The sequence below is a fragment of the Zonotrichia albicollis genome, chromosome 2 (assembly GCF_047830755.1).
Source record: "Zonotrichia albicollis isolate bZonAlb1 chromosome 2, bZonAlb1.hap1, whole genome shotgun sequence".
NCBI classification, from domain to species: Eukaryota; Metazoa; Chordata; class Aves; order Passeriformes; family Passerellidae; genus Zonotrichia; species Zonotrichia albicollis.
Window position 1 is genome coordinate 14,147,047 of NC_133820.1, and position 19,382 is coordinate 14,166,428.

General features: G+C 44.4%; 1 protein-coding gene across 2 annotated transcripts in view; it reads right to left on the reverse strand.

Annotated features, from left to right (window-relative positions):
• KCNJ6 (potassium inwardly rectifying channel subfamily J member 6) overlaps positions 1-19,382 on the reverse strand; it is a 175,464-nt gene that overhangs the window by 44,487 nt on the left and 111,595 nt on the right. The window lies entirely within an intron of this gene.

Genomic DNA, 19,382 nt, shown 5'->3' on the forward strand with positions numbered 1-19,382 from the left:
TCTGAGCATCTCTTACCAGAAATTATCCTGGGAGGGGACCCAGGTGCTGATTTTATTCCTGGCAGCAGGAAGAATGTGAAAAGACATCCAGGGCTGCCCTCCCACCACACCCCTCCTGCTTTCCATACAATGTTTATTTCCTGTGGAACTATTTTGAGCAGTGAAGCCCCTTTTCTTCAGACAGCGAATTTTGAGCAGTGAAACACCTTTTCTTCAGACAGCAAATTTTTTACTGATGCTTTCCAAATGCTCTGTGTGGATTTGTGCATCACAGCCAGCCTGACCTGGCTTTCACAGCATGAGGGAAGGGCCACATTTTGTCAAGTGTCCACAAATTTTGTAGGAGCAGGGAGCTGCTGTCACAGTAAGTGGGATCAACTTGTGACAATTCCAATGTGGGAGGGTTTTTCTTCACCTGGAGAAGCTGTCGTGGTTCTCATCTGGCTTTGTAAGGGGGCAGCTCTGGACAACAAACCCAGTGTTTAACCAAGGTCTCTCTCATTACAGCATTTTTTTGACATTCTTGCAGACATTTCAATCTTCCTGAGGGCATCTGGCCATTTCTAACCTCTCCAGGCTCTTCCCAGTGCTGTCATTTCTCAATTCTCAGTCTCTGAGAGGAAAAAATTAAGGTCAAGTTTTTGTCTTTTTTTTCTTTTTTGCAAGATGCCTTTTCCTTCTTTCTCTCACCCCATCCTGCTATGAATTAATTCCTTTGTGGAGAGTTTCTGGATCAGAACCACAGTTTGTTACCCTCTCCTGGACTGAGTTTTCACTCCAGAGAGAACCTTGGGAGCAGCAATTCCCAAAATAAGTGATCCAAGGGTTATGCATCTGTGTGTTTCCATGGAAATGCTTGATGAATAAGTTTTAAACACATGGCAGGATCCCTGCTCACCACTGAGGCTGAGGAACAGCCACACACTGTCAGTGCCTTTGCCACAAAATACTTTGACTAATTATATTTTTACTTGATATCGACCCAATTAACTTCTGCTGTTTATTTCATCTAATTTTCCTTTTGGTTACATAATGGCTGTCATGGATCCAGGAACAGGGGAGTGAGTAGCAGCAGCCTCACTTGAGAGCTATTTTTTGCTCTCTCTGCTTTTCTTCCTGACAAAAATATATACATATTATTAATCTGCACTGCAAAAAAAAAAAAAAAAAAAAAAAAAGAAAAGAAAAAAAAAAAGAAAAAAAAGTATTTCTGAACTCTTCCTTCTCTCCCAGTAAACATCATGTTTGTTTGAACACAACAGCCAGGTAATGAGCCAATCCTGGCCAATTTAGAGGATTCTATTCTAATGATCTGCTTTGGTTATTCTCTGAGGTAAAACCTACAAGACATATGAGATTTCAGTGATTTGTTTAATTTCCCAGCAAATGACAAGGAGCTCTCCTAAACAAATCCCTCAACAGTTCGCTTGTGTCCTGGCTGTGGCCAAATTAGCTAATTAAGTGTGCCCAGACCTATTATTTAGTGTGGAGGGTAAAGAGTGGAGCAGCCCACACTTGGATTATTGAACTCCAATTGTTTTCCAGGCAGGTTAGTGTCATACACTCTGCCAAACAGGAATAATCTCTGTCCTGAAATGGAGCCAGGAGTTGTGTGTGCTCAGTTCTGCACTGGTCCAAACCATGCCAGGGGCTTTTGAACTGTGCCAGTGCTCAGAACATTTTAATTTTCTACTAAAATTGCAGCAAATGTTGTTGTCATGTTCTTGTCTACTCCAAAGCAGCACTGGAAAGGCACAGTCCTGATTTTCCAAGCACATTCTTTTATTTATAGCCTGTAGAACAACATGAAACCAGTGTCAACAACAAAACAGGACAGGACACGCTCTCTCCCTTTGATGCTGTGAATGTAACACATCAATATAACCCTTCAGCGATCATTTTATCATCAACAATGTGATTTTTGGTGTAGTTTGGTAGTGCTGCAGAGAATTTGTTGTGGTGCTGTGCAAACAGAAAGCAAAAGGAGGAACATGAAGGGCCTGCTCATCCAATTTAAGTACTGTAAGCCTATTTTGGTTGTGAATGATTTGCAAAATAATGAGGAGTTTCAAAAGAAAATATTGCAAATCATGACTGACCTTTCTGTAACAGAAGCTGACCTAGAAAGTTCCGTGGACGTTTCACTGCAATTTAGTGATTTCAACTCTGGTAACACAGTTCTGAACATTTGGTGTGCAAATTCATTGAAAATGTCCTAATTTCCAAAATAATTTACAATCTAAAAATTGCTCTCATGAGCTTTACTGCATGCAGAGAAATGTGTAGAGCAGAGACTGTGATTCCTGTCTGCATTCCCCCTTTCCTGGTGGGATGAGGGCTGCTTTTAAGTGAAGGTCCAAGTTTGGTTTTTGGGAAGTCTTGAGAATTTTACCTCTCATTTGCTGAGGTCCCCCACCTCCCTGGCACTGCATCCATCTGTGGAATTTTTGGCAGGACCTGGTGACTGTTTGGGCTCCCCTGTGGGGTTGTTGGGCTTTGCACAGCACAAGGAATTTCTTGTAGCCTTCAACACCCCAAATCTGCATTGTTCCATTTCTCCTCTTGATTGCAGTGGAAGAAGTCAGGGAAGGGAAGGGGAGATTTTGGAATGTTTTTCCTCATCTCTGGATGGCTTTTGTTTCAGAGCTCTGCAAATCTCATTTGTGATGAGCACAGAGGGCACAGGAATTCTGGGAATAGAGGGGGATTTGTCTGTGGGATGAACCCAGCCACATAATCCACACTGCAAGGCACCACAAGATATGAGGAGAAAGACCCTTGTTTAGAGAAAAAAGTGGAGTCTTTTATGATCAGCTAACAACTGTAAGCAGTCATTTTCACAGGGCACAGATCCTTTTCCCTGAAAAAGAAAGGAATTAGGATCTGGTCCTGCACTGTTGAAATCAATGCAGGATTGACTATTCACTCAGCTGGAAGCACTGCTAGGCCTCACTTTGAAATGTTGGAGTGCTCAATAAACACTGACTTGGCAAATCTCTTCAAGTAGACCCAAATTACTTCTTTGCACCCATGGAATCATAAACCTAGTTCCAGAGGGAGCATGCGTGTGACTGAGATTTATTTCAGCAGCAGCTTTCACTAAAAAAGACATGAAATGAGATATATTTTTGATTAGAAAAGAGTCTGAAAGGATGACACTTTGTTTTTTTCACATTACCTGCTTCGTCACTCCCTTCTAATCCAACTTGATAAAAATAATGTTCTACTATTTTCATTTCTTTTAAGCCTGTACAGCTGCAAGAAATCAGTCTGAGTAACACTTTGTGTCTCTGCAGTACAAACATTTCCATTAATTCCTGATTCTTGGCCCTTTCATTATGGAGGGTGGAAAAATGAATCTGATAACTGAAATTTAAAAACACATGACTCCATTTTTGGTAGTCATTTGACCTTGTAGTTTTTCTCTTGGATTCTAACCAACTTCATTGCAGAATTTACCAATGAAGGCTCCAGAATGCTGTTTTTACATCTGCTTTGCTAAATTTATCTTCATGTGAATCACAGGGAAGCCAAAGAGCCTTGGCTGGGTAACATTTGTGGGGCAATGTAAGAAGTCTGCACCTGGCTGTAGGGAGGTTGTGAGCCTGCAAAGATGTGCAGAGACAGTTGATTATCAACATCTTCAGCCTTTCACAAGGCTGAGGGTCCCAAATTAGATTATGGAAATTGCTTGCTCCCTGAAGCCTGAGCTGTTGGAGTCAGTGTTTATTCAGAGCCCTCTCTAGGGCAAATGCCTGGCATTGAACAAAGATTTCTGGAGTAAGGAGAGGTTTCCTGTCAGATTAGTCTTTTACCAGGTTTTACCTCCCAGAAAAGCTTGATCTCGAGCTTCAGAGCAGGTATTTCTGTGTCCAAGGCTGGGCTGGACAGGGCTTGGAGCAACCTGGTCTAGTGGAAGGTTCCCTGCCCTTGGAGCTGGATGATCTTTATGGACCCTCCAACCCAAACCATTCTGTGATTCCATGATTCCATCACACCCTTGTCCTATCCACAACTACTGCAGCAATCAGCATCCTCCTGTTTCCTCTGAGAAGGTGACAAAGCTGAGGTAAAGCAATTTTTGCAGTCAGAAAATGCTTACTATTGTCAGCGCTGCTGCCAGCAGTGGCACAAGCTGCCAGCAGCTGTGCCTGAGGTTGGAAATGGGGCTGTGTGTTCTGTTCCCATCTGTCAGAGCTGGGGCAGTTCTCTGCTGTTCCTGGGGCAGTTCTTCCTTTCTCTCTCCCACAGCCAACCCTCCCTCCAGGAGATCTCTGCTGTCCATGGCCACTGAGTGTCCCTGCAGGGCTGATCCAATCCCAGCATCCCATGGGGAGATGCTCCACCCAGGGGAGGAGCCAAGCATTCCTACCTGGATCCAATCTGAGCCTGGCACAGCACAGCAGCCTTTGCCCCCTGCATTGCCAGAGGAGCAGCTTTCTGCTGCCCTGCATTCCCTTGTCTTTTCAACCAAGACAAGCTGCAAATCCTGGCCACACTTTTGCCATTTGTTGCTTTTGGGTTTGATGTGTCCCCTGACTTGCTGCCAAGGTGTCCTTGTCCAACATGATCTCTGAGGCTTCTTTGTCCAGTCACTCAACCCCAATTATTTCTGCCAGTTGCTATCAGGTGTGTCTGAATGCCAGAATTTTTGTCAGCTACAAAATTTCTTCTAAAATCTCCTGAGAACTCAGCTTTTCTTCTCCATGGGGTCTACCAGGAAAAGGAGAAAGCATGAAAGACTTGTATTGACCTTATTGTTATCAATTTTAAACTGTGTTTATATGTTTTAACTGCTAGAAATAATAAATAAATTCATTCAAAATCTGCTTAAATCAGTGAATATTCTGGGTTGTAAGGAACCTTTAAAGGTTTCAATGTGCTGCTCAACACAGAACCAACTTCTACAGAGGGCACCTCTGAGAAGAGTAGGTCTTTATCTTCTTTGCAGCTTCATTTTTGCACCTGAGCTCAGCCTTCCAGACAACTTACATGAGGGCTGGTTAAATCCTGATTTCTCCCTGTGTTCTCTTTACTGATTACATGGAAAAAGAGAATTCCAAACTTCTCTGGGAAGAGATTCTCAAGATTTTTTTTCCCATCACGATTTTCCTGACTGAAAACTCTGGGAACAAAAATGAGCTGATCAGCTGAGCTATTTTGTGTAGATAATTCTGGCCCAAACATTTCACACCGATAATTCTGACTCATTTAATTCTTCACCATGTAATATCTCTGATATCTGGGGATTTCTCCTAGTTCTTTCTGGAAGTGTAAATAGAAGTTTGGCTGCCCCGTCCAGTGGTGACTGCACTGCTAATTTAGCAAATTGGTTGTTTTGGCTTTGGCCCAATTAGTACTCCAAGAAAATACCTGGGAATGGCTACGGAGACAGGATGTGCTTCCATTCAGCAAGATGGATGAGATTGAATCAGATTTGGCTTTTTTCACTCTTATCTACCAACACAGTTCTACTTTTGCTCCCTCAGACACCTCCACAGGCTCTCATCCCACCCCTGCTTAAAGCAACATAAACCCCTGGCCTGCAACACAGACCTCCCCTTGTTCCAGATGATCTGAAATGGCAAAGAACCCTGTTAATAAACTAATTATGTCTTAAAACCAAGAGAAAGTCCCCACAACACTTCTCCACAAGACTCAGGGCCAGGTGCTCTGCAGTGTGACTTGGACATCTTGTACTGCTTGGTCTCATGGCTGCAGAGACATTCCTGGTTTTATTTAACATTGTAGGTGGACTCAGCTTGGTGGTGAAGCTGATGCATGTTCCAGCATGGGAAAAGTTTAGAAGTCAAGGCAGGCAGCTTGTCAAAGTCTGTGTGTCCAGTTAGGTCACCAGAGAGGAGAGAAATGCACCCTCTCAGAAGGAGCTGTTGTCACCAATTTTCGTGCTGGCAGGAGAAGCCAGCCCCTCTGTCCTTGCTGTTTTCTATCCCAACTCTGTTCCTGTCCTTTCCCCCCTTTTCCCCCTGAAGTCAGGGTGTTTTCACTTCAATCTTTGTCCTTGGCACAGCCAAATCCAATATTTTCCTGCATTGCTGAACAACCTTGAGGCAACCTTGTGCCTGAATATTCACAGAGCTCCTTGGGCAGTTGCTGGAACCACCTTGACTACGCCAGCACACTCTGACAGCTCCTTTGCTTTGATCAATGAACTCTCCCAAACAAAAGGCAGAGGAATGATGGAGAGGAATATTTTTCGTCAGAAAGGAAGGGCTTGATTCAATCAAGATGCTGAAGCAGTGGAGTGAAACCAATAACTTATGCAATGGTCTAAGGCTGAGGAGCAAAGCCAAGAGCTTCTAGCACTTTCCTACCAAAAGGGGCAGAAGAGTTTAGATGTTGATAAAGACCTTGGATCTGATCAGTTTCAGGTTAGAGGATATCAGATGACTTTGAGAGAGTTCACTTTTGCTCTGCAAAACATTGTTTGCACTGAAGAACCTTTCCCTGGGTCAGGATGGGCACTGGCTGGGGAAAGTCCACTTGCACCAATGCAAAGCAAATATTTCCACACTCCTGACTGCCCTTTGATACCAATTTTGCAGCTTCCTTGGGCAGCAAAATTTTGGAAGAACAGCTCAAATCCCACTGGTAAGATGAAGTATTTGAGCTAAGAAGAACTGTCAATTCCTATTTTTTTTTTTTGCCTCAAAAAAATACAGACTACAGGGAACAGCACGACTTTGGAGTGCAGATATGTGATTCCTCCTGCCCTCCAATTTTTGACAGAAGAATGAAAACATGTCAGAAACTTCCCTCCTGAAATTGTATTCTTTTCCTCAGTCAGTTTCCAGCCAATCTGGCTGCCCCCAGGACACAGACATTGCCCAAGAATATTGGTTTGCTTGCTGCTGTTACTGCTGCACAAAGTTAAAGAAGGGGTTGAAAAGACTGGAAGAATTGAAACAGAGAAGGATAATAATTACTTTTAAAATCTGGTAATGGAGATTTCTTTCTTGACAACTTCCCTGAAGCCAAAGGAGAATTTTGATGGCTTTTGCTTCTATTTCAGGAGAGGAGGATGTTCCTTATATACAAAACTCTGGCAAGACTTTAATTTTTACACACTTGAGAAGAAAAATTACTGTAATATTTCACTGGGGAAACAACATTCCTGCGCCTTCTGCTTTCCCTCGTGGTGGTGACTTGCAGGATGTTCACAGTTTTCTGTTGGTTGAGGTGGCCTAAGATGCAAATCCCAACTCTGGCATCCAAATGTTGCCTCAAATAATATCTCAGGGGCCAGGCAATTTCCCCCCTTACAATTAGTTTATCTCAACAGCTCTTGTGTTCTTTCCATGCTGCTCCTTCTCCATTTTTTCAGGTGATAATGGGATTTTGGATGTATTTTTAAGCTAAATAATGAGGCCATCACTGCCTTCATCCCCTTTCCCTGCCAAAAGAAGTCACGGTGAAATACAGAGACCTGGTTTCTTGCTGATGATTTCCTCTTTCGTGCAGTTTATAGACTGCAGAGGAGAAAATAACTGAGAAATCAGGCTGGAAGTGACATCCATAAAAAAGACATTTTTAAAAAACCCTGCATAATTTCAGCTGGGTCAATGTTTGGTTTCAGGCTGTGGTGTTTTGATAACCTGGAAATGGTGAGTTCAGAATGGCACTTCAGCAATGTTTCCTAAGGAAATGAGCCTTATCCATCACCCTGTCTGGCCTCCTCTGAATCATTTCTGAAACTGTGGTTGGTATTTAGGCTTTTGGATCCCTTTCAGAACTTCAGTGAGATTTTGGAGCCCTCAGAAATACTAAATTCCTACCAATGTCATGAAAACAAGCTGAGCTAACCACACTATTGGACACCAAGAAATCCATCTCTATAAGAGGGAGCTGCAAGAAATATTTCTTTTTTTTTCATGTGTGCTGCTGCTCCCAAAGCTCCAGTGAAATATTTTTCAGTCTAATATTCCAGTCAAACATTTTTTCAAACCACAATTCTCCTCCATGTCCCTGTGAAGAATTTTCAAGAGGAAAAACCCCTGCTCCTGTTTTGTGTGCTTGGATTTTCCAGGCTGCTTCTGCCTGATTCTCATTCTCCACCTTCAACCTCAGCTTAGCTTAGGTCAGACTTTGTGGGTTTGTCCACAAAACAACTGGAGTGCAAGGAGATAAAACTGACTCAATTCATGCTTTTTATTTTTAAGCAAAAATTTGAGTAAACATATGTTTGGTTTTAATCCAGATATTTTCTTACCTTTTTTTTTAATCTGAATGAAAAACTTCATATTTTTTCTGCAATGAGCATCTGCCCCACAGGATTCTATACTCATTTTATACCCATCTAAGAAGTTGTTCAAAGATGTATTCACACATCTTGTTGGGTCATATCAGACCCAACAAGAGTAGAAATATAAGTTAAAACCACAAAAAAAATCTTTCCGTGTTAACAAATAACAACATTTTGTCTTGAAATGAGCAATTCAGTGGTGTCTAAATTACCATTTACTGTGCTATTTCACTTAAGATACATAATAAAGTAAATAGGTCTATAAATTTGCTTGAAAAAAATCTCAGAGGAGTTGCTGTGAAATTGCTATAATTGCTCTAATTGCCATTATCCTTTTCTATAGGGATATAAGTAGTGGGGAAAAAAACCCAACTATTTAGAGGCAGGAAAATATTTTTTGTAAATTGGATTTGATTTGATCAACAGCATTTTCCAAAATACCTTATAAAGAAAATTAAATTTAATTTCAAACTTTCAAAAAAGTTTTATTTTGGCTGCAAAATGCTGAAATTCTGGTACTTTTAACAATAGTTTTTTAATTCAGATTTGCACTTCTTTTTCACAGTAATATTTTACCCAACTTTAGGAAACAAAGTTGTTCAGAAGAATGAAATAAACTCAAAATGGAGAGATTATATGAAAAATTCTGTAATCTCTATTTTGAGTGAAGTAGGGGTTTTCTGCTTGTTTTTCTTACTTTGCTAAAAAGTATAAAAGACTTTTTTTTTGCCCTTGATTTTTCCTGTAGGTTTTGCTAATCTGGCTAAAAATAATCCATCATTCCCCAGGATTTTTCCATGCACGAGTCACCAGTTTCCTCTCTAAAAATAAAGGTCCTTTGAGGGCTAACTGGAACCTTTTGGAAAAAGGAGAAAGATTTGGCAGTCCTGGATTTTCCCGTTACCCCAGATTGCAACATCCAATTTCTTGCAAATATCTGAGGGAGTCTGGGTGGCTGAATGGGGAGTTTAACACAAAGATAAAATGTTATTGTTGAATTATGTTTTATTTCTATGCTGTGGATAGGTCTCACCAGAACAGGCTGCACTGGTGTTATGATTTTTAAATAATTGAGATTTTTGATGGTACATTCAGCTTGCAAAGCCCATCTATCCCTTCTGGAGCAGGCAAAACTCAGAGAAGCACAAATAATTCAAAGCTTTCATAGCCCTCAGATGTCTTGAGTGAAAAAGGGGAGCTTCTGCTTTTTCCATCTCTCCTGAGTTGTGCAGGGAAAGTGAAATGAGCCAGCTGCCTTTCAGGGATGTGGCCGTGGACAGCAGAAATACAGATTGCTCTTGTTAGAGCCGCTACGTGAGACAAGGAATGTGCTGCACTAAAATGTGAATTTCATGTCTTTTTTAGACAGGTACAGACTCACTTAAAGAAATAGCTGATAAAGGAGCTGACCTTTTCAAGAGAAAACAGTAAACAAAAATATTGAGCCCACGGAGGGGAGCTTTTGATGAATGAATAGACTGGTAACGAGAACGTGTTTCTTGTGCATCCAAACCCAAAATTAAATGGAGAACTGAGGTGGTAAAAATAGACTTTGGCTGGTTTAGAGCAGTTTTCTGTGCATGAAATAAGGCTTGAACATTTTCAAACATATGAGGCAGTGTGTTGGGAAGGTTTCTGGTTTTCTCCTGTGTTAGGATAACTCAATAGAACATTTAAGATAACTCAAAGACCCATCCGTGAGGTGGAGGCCAGTGGCAGAATGGAAATGCTTCTCTAGGAATCTCAGATGGAATCTCAGAATCATTTGAGTTGGAAAAGCCCTCCAAGATCATTGAGTCCAACCTGTGCCCAATGCCCACCTTGTCCCCAGCCCAGAGCTCTGAGTGCCACCTCCAGGCCTTCCTTGGGCACCTCGAGGGATGGGGATTCCAAACCTCCCTGGGCAGCTCTTTCCAAGGCCAAAACACCCTTTCCATGGGGAAATTCCTCCTGCTGTCCAACCTGAGGGGACTGATGGGGTTTTTTCTGCCTTCCCTGGTGACCAAGCACCATGAAAGCCACCCTGGATGGTCTAAAAGGGACACTGGTAGATTTGTAGATGGCCAGACTTCCTCAATATGGAAAAGTCGCAAGTGAGGTCTTCCAGATCAGAGCACGTTCTGATGCCTTAAGTTTTAGCTTTCATATTTCCCAGATTCTGTACTGCATTGATGTGTGACTCTGAACATCATATGAAGTGTCAGCAAGTTCTCCTCACAGTTTAGTCAGACAAAACAATCCTTTTCCAGCCTGAGAACTAAGGACACTTGTTGCAACTTGAGCCTCAAAAAGTATAAACAAGGGCAAATTGAGGAGAGCAGACTAGGAGGATGGGACTTCATAACCTGAAGCTGTAATTGGACAATTAACCCCAATATAGAAATGAACCAAAACCTATAAAAGTGTGAAAACTCATGACCCAGGGTCCCTGTTGGTTGTGGCCTCAGCTGGGCTCTTCTGCTGCCCAAGGTGTGTCCTTTAAAGAACTCTTTAATAAATCCCTGCTTTATTCCTTTACCTCTGCCTGGCCTCTGTTCCAGGCAGCCTCTCAAGGCCATGGCAGAAACGCACCTGGATTCATTCTTAGCGATGTGGCAAAAGCTTCAAAGAGCCTTCCCTGGAGGTCTGGTTGTGCTCTGGTTTGCATTGAAGCATCAGAGGACATGGATGTGAGGAAAAGAAATAAGGATGCTGGAATGCCCAAGATTTGGAGGGATGGAGGGCAGAGTGAAATATTTGGGGCTGTAATGTGTGTGTTTTAACAGAGAGAAGGAGAAAGAGAGGCAGCTGGTGAGGAAGGGGAAGAAGAAGGAAGGAAGTGGCGGAAGGAAGTGGCGGAAGGAAGGAAGTGGCGGAAGGAAGGGAAGGGAAGGGAAGGGAAGGGAAGGGAAGGGAAGGGAAGGGAAGGGAAGGGAAGGGAAGGGAAGGGAAGGGAAGGGAAGGAGGGAGGGAGGGAGGGAGGGAGGGAGGAAGGAAGGAAGGAAGGAAGGAAGGAAGGAAGGAAGGAAGGAAGGAAGGAAGGAAGGAAGGAAGGAAGGAAGGAAGGAAGGAAGGAAGGAAGGAAGGAAGGAGGGAAGTGGCGGAAGGAAGGAAGGAGCGGAAGGAAGGAAGGAAGGAAGGAAGGAAGGAAGGAAGGAAGGAAGGAAGGAAGGAAGTGGCGGAAGGAAGGAAGTGGCGGAAGGAAGGAAGGAGCGGAAGGAGCGGAAGGAAGGAAGGAAGGAAGGAAGGAAGGAAGGAAGGAAGGAGGCACTACAGCTACAGAGAGAAGGGACTGTGTTTGTATTTGAGAGGTAACAGAAAAGAATTTGCAGGATCCAGCCTTGTCTGAGTTTGTTCACAGGGCGAGATAGTTTGTGTGTTATGGAGAATATTTCTCTTTAATTCATTTTATATCTGGTGGAAAAACAGCCTCATATCTTTGTGCTGTAACTTCCTTCTCTTTGCCCAGGATGAAGTTTTCCAGGCCAGGCTGGATGGAGCTTGGAGCAACCTGGGACAGTGGAACAGGCCATCAAACAAATGTTAAGGAAAGCCTGGAATGTTCAACCTGAAGATGGTGAAGGCTGAAAGGGTTGACAAGGAGGTGGAAAATGGAAAAATCCCATGGATGTCACACCATGAGTTTGGTTTCAAAACAGCCGAAGTTTTTTGGTTTTAAAACAAGTAAGTTTTCCTTTAATAGCAGGTAGTGGCTTCTGTAGCTTGCTTCCTCTGGGAGGCTGTGGATTTGGATAAAATCAGGAAATCTGGAAGTTTGGAAAATCCATTGAATCTTAGAATGGCCTGGGCTGAAAGAGATCATCCAGTGCCATCCATAATTAACACTGTTAAGACTCTTTCAAAATTCTGCTTTTCTACCCACAGCTGTGAAGCCCAAGAGTTGCTGGATTATTATTTTGGTGAGGAGAGTTTGACACCCAATAACTTGAAGCGTTCAGGTTTTTGGGCTGATGAATGACATCAGCCAGGCTTGGATCTGGATAACTCATGGAATCATGGAATCACTGAGAGGTTTGGGTTGGAAGGACCCTAAAAATCATCTCATCCCACCCCTGCCTTGGCAGGGACACCTCCCACTATCCCAGCTGCTCCCAGCCCCAGTGCCCAACCTGGCCTTGGGCACTGCCAGGGATCCAGGGGCAGCCACAGCTGCTCTGGGAATTCCATCCCAGCTCCTCCCCAGTCTCCTAGGAAACAATTCCTCATTCCCAATATCTCATTTAACCCTTCCCTCATTCAGCTTAAAGCATAGAACAGGTCTTAGAATAGACAGGGTTAGACCCTCCAAGGGCTCTAATGCCAGCTTACACAGGAATAAGTGCGAAATGGATCCCCAGGCTCGTGTGCTCCCTGTGTCATGGCATTTTTACTTTTTTTTAATATTTTCCCATCTGTCCAATACACACATTTCTCTTTCTGAATCCATGGACACGCTCTCCAATGCTCACAGGGAGTTCATTAGAAGTGGACAGATGCTAAGCAAGATATTTTGCCTCTCCTCTGAGAGAATGTTGTTAATGTAAATACTGTGATTAGTTGACATCAGGAATGATTTGGCCCTAATTCAGTGCTAAAAAAATAATTTCTGAGTTCAAATATAGAGTCTTACATTTATTTTTTTCCTAGCCTTGCTAGTTTCCAAGGAGATCTAACCATGTAGATTGTCTGCAAAGGTGGTAATTAGCCAGCAATGAACAAGATGGACACAAAGAACTTACTGGCAAAAATCAAAATTTCCGAGCAGTTCTGTCAGAGCATTCCTTTTCAGACATCCCAATTTGCCTCACACCATGGTTTTGTAAACAACTGGCTTTCAGATCACTGCTTGAGCAGAAAAAAAATGGAAAATGTCCTCAGATTGATGCAGATGGGATTTTTTTTCAGAATATCTAGCAATTAAAAATAAGGTCCAACAAATTCTACTGACTATAAATAACAGTTTGGGTTTATAACCCAGTGTTCAGAAAAAATGACACAGGGAGGAGCAAAGGCTGGGTATAAAACATGTTCTCCTTTTTATGCAACACAGACTAGGAGTGAGAAATCTTGGATTTACCTTTGGAGTAAAGCAAAGACAGGATTTGAACTTGGGCTGTACTTTATAATTGATGGGAGTGAGCAAGGGTGACGAAGAGATTGGAAGTGTTCTTACTCTCACTGACTATTGGGAATATCACCTGAATTTCTTTGTTAATTTAACCCACCAATATAACATTATTTCAGTATATCCATATCTTTTTCAATATCTATATTTTCCTCCTTAGAAAAGCCGCTGTTTAGTTGAAAAGTATTTCCTGGTTTGATGAAAATATATAGATTTTAAGCTAGAATATTATATTCAGTAAAAAGGCCCTTTTCTATTAAATTTCCTCCTAGTCTGTATAACTTTCAGGCACATCTGGAATCACACTAAAGGAGAAGCCTTAGAAGAGAAGTGCTTTGAAATATCAATAGTGGAAGGGTCAGTGTGGATGAGAATTAAATTCTGAGAGTTACCTGGAGACAGCCTGTGTGGAAAAAAGGGGGAAATCCTCCAGTTTATATCTGGATTGTCACTTTGAGATGTTGGGGTGAGCTGAGGGTTGGTCTTTTCTGCTGTGTCCCAAGGGGAAAGGAGGGGAAGAAATGGCTTCAAATGGCACCAGGGGAGGCTCAGGTTGGAGATTGGGACAGAAAATTTCCCTGGCAGAGTGGTCAGGCCTTGGGCTGAGCTGCCCAGGGAGGTTTGGAGTCCCTGGAATTGTCCCAGAGCAGTCTGGATGTGGCCTTGGGGACAGGGATTGGGGTGATGTTGGTGGGGCTGGGGTGGCACTGAAGGTCTCTTGGTGATTCTGTGATTCTGTGATGATTATTATGATTTTCAAAAGGCCTGGATGAAGTTTTGGACCTTGTTTCTGACTTTCACACCTCCATGTATCCCAAGATGGATCTCCTTTGTGTTAACAAATGGATATTTATTTCCATCTACACAGAATGTGTGGGAATCATGTGTGAAATGAATAGTGAGGACCTGAGGTATGTGGAACACAAAACAAGGAATGTGCATTCAGGAGGAGTGGGGGAGATGCACAGAAACCTCTCTTTTTTTTTCTATTCTTTTTTTTTTTTTGTATATAAACACAATTTTTTTCCCACTGGATACTGAGCTCTGAAATGGTGACTAAACCCTTTATTTTGGAGCTGTTACTCCTCCTCCAGCTTGTGAGAGTGGTATTTTGTACTGTACATGAAGCTGCATCACAGACATTTTTATCTGATGCTTCCTCGAGCCGGCAACAGGGAGCAGCAGCAGTACAAACATTTCCCTCTGGCTGCTGGACACGGCCCCGGAGCCCAAGAGGGCAGGGAGTTTGGAACTCAGGATTTGTGGTGGAAGCTGAAATGATCAGGGTGAAGTGAAAAGAACTGGTTTATATAATCCCAGCCTCTGGCAGTGGAGGGAGTTGGAGGATTTACCTGCTCACATTCACAGCAAGGGAAGGTGGTCTGGATTGAGAGGTTTTTTTTCACTTTATTTGCACCTCTGCAAATGTTGGGATAAAAAAGACAACGGGCTAAGAACTTTCTGTGGATTGTTATGTAATGAGATATTGGGCTTCTCATATTTCTTATTCTTGTTTATCTAGAAGGACTCTAAAGAGAGCTACAGCAGACGGTCCTCAACATGACTCCTTGAAGTTTGATAAATTTGGGATTGGGAACAAACCTAGGCCTTCCAGGGCCTCAGAGATCACCTCTAAAAGAGAGAGTCATTTATGGACCTTCAGAGCCACAGGATGGGTCAGGCTGGAAGGGACCACAGCGGGTCCCTGGTGCCACCTCCCTGCTCCAGCAGGGCCATCCCAGAGCACAGGGCACAGGGATGGGTCCGGGTGGCTCTGGAATGTCCCCAGGAGGAGCCCCCAGAGCCCCTCTGGTCTCTGCTCAGGGCTGGGCACTGCCCAGGGCAGAAGTTGTGCCTCCTGTGAGGGGAATTGCTGGGCTCAGGCCCTGCCCGTGGTTCTGGGGCCATTGCTGGGCCTGGAGCAGAGCCTGGGCCTGCTCTGAGCTCTGCACACAGGGACAGACACAGGGACAGCCATGGACAGACACAGGGACAGACACAGGGACAGACACAGGGACAGGCAGGGACAGACACAGGACAGACAGGGACAGCCAGGGACAGACACAGGGACAGCCACAGGCCCAGGCAGGCCCAGGCAGGGCTCAGCCCCTCTCTCTCCCTGGGCTCCTCTCCAGGCTGAGCAGCCCCAGCTCCCTCAGCCTTTCCTGGGCACGGAGCTGCTCCAGGCCCTTACTCAGCTCCAGGAGCTCCTGGCCCTGCTGTGCTGAGGAGCCAGAGCTGGGCACAGCAGCCAGAGGTGCCCCCAGGGCTGGGCACAGGGGCAGGGTCAGCCCTGACCCGCTGGCAGTGCCCATCCCAATGCATCCCAGGACACCAGAGATAGTGAAAGGGAAAGGAAGCGTGTAACCATCCACAGTGGGAATTATTTGTGTGGGTACCAAAGAAGCTGCAACCCCGTTTCTAAGTTAATCTTAAATCTGGTTGATTTAAGGAGCTGATGGCCTGACCTGCCACACAGGTGCCCCCAGGGCACCTCAGCTTCCCCCTGGGTCCGTGTTTGTTATCTCTGTCTTCTCACACAGAGCAACATCTGCAAGCACGAATAAAGCTGATGTGGTAAATGCCCATCAGTTACAGCTGATTTCAGGCTGACCCGAGCTGGCAATCTGACCTCAGTGCCATTCACATGGAAATTAAGTACAAGCTCCTATTTCAGGGATGCTGTGGCTAAATAGGAAACATCTTGTTTTCCTTCTGTGATCAGTTTTAACAAATTGCGTGACTTGCTGGCCTTCACCTTCTTTCTTCTGCAATTACCTTGATTATTTGCTTTTACATTTAGTATTTGTACAAATTGTGTCTGGTAAAGCCTCCCTGTGGAATCAATGAATGAATCAATCAATTTCTCACTCACCCTGCTCATCCTCTCAGTCCAGTTCGAGTGTGCTGGTGTTATTTGGTCCAGACAAAATTAATAATTGGAGCTAAAAACTGCAGCTGGTGCACTGGTGTGTTTGTGGGAAGCAGAAATATAATATATGATCTCCACATTGGTAGGGGAAAAACAGTGCTTAATGTCGTTCACAGATTTTTCCCTCTCTTTGGCAGGCTGAACACATTTAATCTGCTGTGGTGTTATCCCAGGAACATTAATGCAAATAAAGTTGGCCTGGAATTTAGTCTAAGGGAAGTAATGGCTCAGTCAGGAGTGGCAGAGTGACATTTCAGGGCCACACTATGCTGTGCATCAGATCCAGCAATTTTAAAGGACCTTTTTGACCTTTTGATTAAAAAGACTCTCAGCATTTGTTCTTCTCCACCTCCTCATAAAGCTGTCACTGTTTTCAGTCCTTCTGTTGTGTTCTCTCCCTGCCTAAAATAAAATGAAACTGTTGCCCTCTGGGCAAGTGACTTGGAGCTGGAGAACCAGCCTGGATCCACAGGAGTGCACACCCACACTCTGTTCTCCCATGGACAGCAGAACCAGGGGACAAAGAGGGGCTGGAATTCTGTCCATGGCTTCTCTGGCCTAGCAGGGTGCCTAATGCTGGTCCAGTATTGCTTTCATATCCAGTTTTACTTGGTCAAGTGCTCAACTTGTCACATCCAAAAGCACAGGATGAGCTGGCTGTGGACTCTTTGGGCTCTTGGCAACTTCTGTAGAATCATAGAATGTCCTGAACTGTGAGGGACCCACAGGATCCTCGAGTTCAACTCCTGGCCCTGCCCAGACCCCCAACAATTCCACCCTGGGCATCCCTGGCATCCCTGTCCAAAGGCTTCTGGAGCTCTGGCAGCCTCGGGGCCATGCCCATTCCCTCTGGGGAAGAACCTTTCTCTAAAATCCAACCTAAATCCCTCCAGGCCCAGCTCCAGCTGCTCCCTGGGTGCTGTCCCTGGTCACTGGAGGTGAGGCTTTTGTCCAAATGGCCACTGCTGAAATGCCCAGGTGTTTTCACAGAGAGCTCAGAGAGGATCAGAGAAAAGGAAAAGTAAAAGCTGTCTCTCTAATTCACTGAACTCCAGGCCAGATTGATGCCTTGTGCTGGCTGCCCTAGAGCAGAGGCTGGACAGAGCTAAAGAACAAAGCAGGGATTTATTCCCAGCATCTCCTCCAAGGCTGCACCTTGGGCAGCACCAGAGCCCAGCCAGGGCTGCACCCAAGATGAACCAAAATGGCCCCAAAATGCACGGCCGGGCACGGGCTCTGTCCCTGGGATCAGTTCTGCTCCATTTGCACCTTGCAGTTCATTGTCCCATTCCAGCTTCAGCCCAGGCAGTCCCACCCTGCTTGTTTTTCTCTCTCCAGCCCACGGGGTTTGTGCTCCTGGGCTGAGATTTGGCTCATTTGTCCTTGGTGCCCAGCTGGAGCAGGAATTGTTTTGTCTCCCTGCTCTGTGCACAGAGCTCACCATCCCTGAATGTGAACCCAGAGCCACACACTGAAGCAGCACAGAATGGGAAAAATAGAAAAGCTCAAACATGAGGCATTAATTCCCCCCTTTAGAGGCTCGACAAAGCCTTTACCTTGTTAAGTCTCTATTCTAAATATTTACTAATAATAGGTATTTAATAACAGATAAGTATCTAACAATGGATATTAGATTCTATTTAATAGAATCATAGAATCATGAAGATTGGAAAAGCCCTCCCAGCCAGCTGTGCCAGCTGTGCCCCATGGGCACCTTGTCCCCAGCCCAGAGTGGTCAGTGTCACCTCCAGGGGACATCTGCAGGTATGGGCACTGCAAAGCTCCCTGTGCAGCTCTTTCCAATTTCCTACAGCTCAGGCTCTTCCTGCTGGGTTGGTATTGGGGTGCTGGGGCAGCTCCTGGGGTCTCTGCTCCTGCTGATGCCAAGCAGTGGCTGCCAGGGCAGAGAGGGTTGCCAAGAAGGAGGAGTGGGAAGTTGTTCCACCAGGTGCTTGAACAGGGGGGTTCCATGATGGAGGGACTCAGGGGGAGACAATTTTCCACTGAGGGAGCTGAGGGGGCTGAGCCTGGAGCAAAGGAGGCTCAGGGGGGAGCTCATTGCTCTGCACAGCTCCTGCCAGGAGGGGCAGGGAAAGGAGGAGAGGAAATGGCCTCAGATGGCACCAGGGCAGGCTCAGGTTGGAGACTGGGACAGAAAATTTCCCTGGCAGAGTGTTCAGGCCTTGGGCTGAGCTGCCCAGGGAGGTTTGGAGCCCCTGGAATTGTCCCAGAGCAGTCTGGATGTGGCCTTGGGGACAGGGATTGGGGTGATGCTGGTGGGGCTGGGGTGAAGGTAGGACTGGTTTTTGATAATTTTGTCTCACTTCAAATACTGAAAAGAAACATCCAATTAGTTCCATGGTGGAAAACCAAAGGGAAATCCAACTTAGGAAGGACAGGCTTCTTTTGGTGCGAATATTCTGATATTCCAAAGAGATTATGCATTTACAACATTTAGAAATGAAAAATCCTATTTCTACTATAGAGACAGGTCAAAAGATCCCATTTCTGGCTCTTTTAAGTCCATCACAGTGCCCTGAATCGCCAAAGTTTTTCCTGTTGCAGTTGTGTTCCTCAGGAACTATTTCAGTTATCTTTGCCCCAGTTTAAAAGTTTCAGAATGGAACTCTTGGGGTGCATCTTCCAGACTGGAGTCTGTAACATCCCGACCAATTTTTAAAAATTGCATAAATGTAATCTATTCACTCATATTTTTTTTTATGGATGTGCTGATATTTAGCTTTAATAAATCCACTTCCTGCTAGCTGCAAATTCCAAAGAAACTCTCTTATGGAAAAGGACATTAGGAGGATTGCAAGCATTTAATTTTTCTCCTGACCCTTTGCAAACATGAGTATGAAAGGAGGGTGATGATCACACTGTTGACAAGGGGTATAATTAGCATTTGCTTACACTTCATAGTTCCTGCTCTGGGTGAAGTGGTGGATGGATGATAATTCTATGGAATGGAAAAGAGAGGCTCTGGAAAGGGAGAGAATCTGTTGTTATAAATGAGGGAATTTAAAGAGGCCAAAACCATAAGTAGAGTTTAATAGATGTGGGAAATAATAACAATTCCAGTT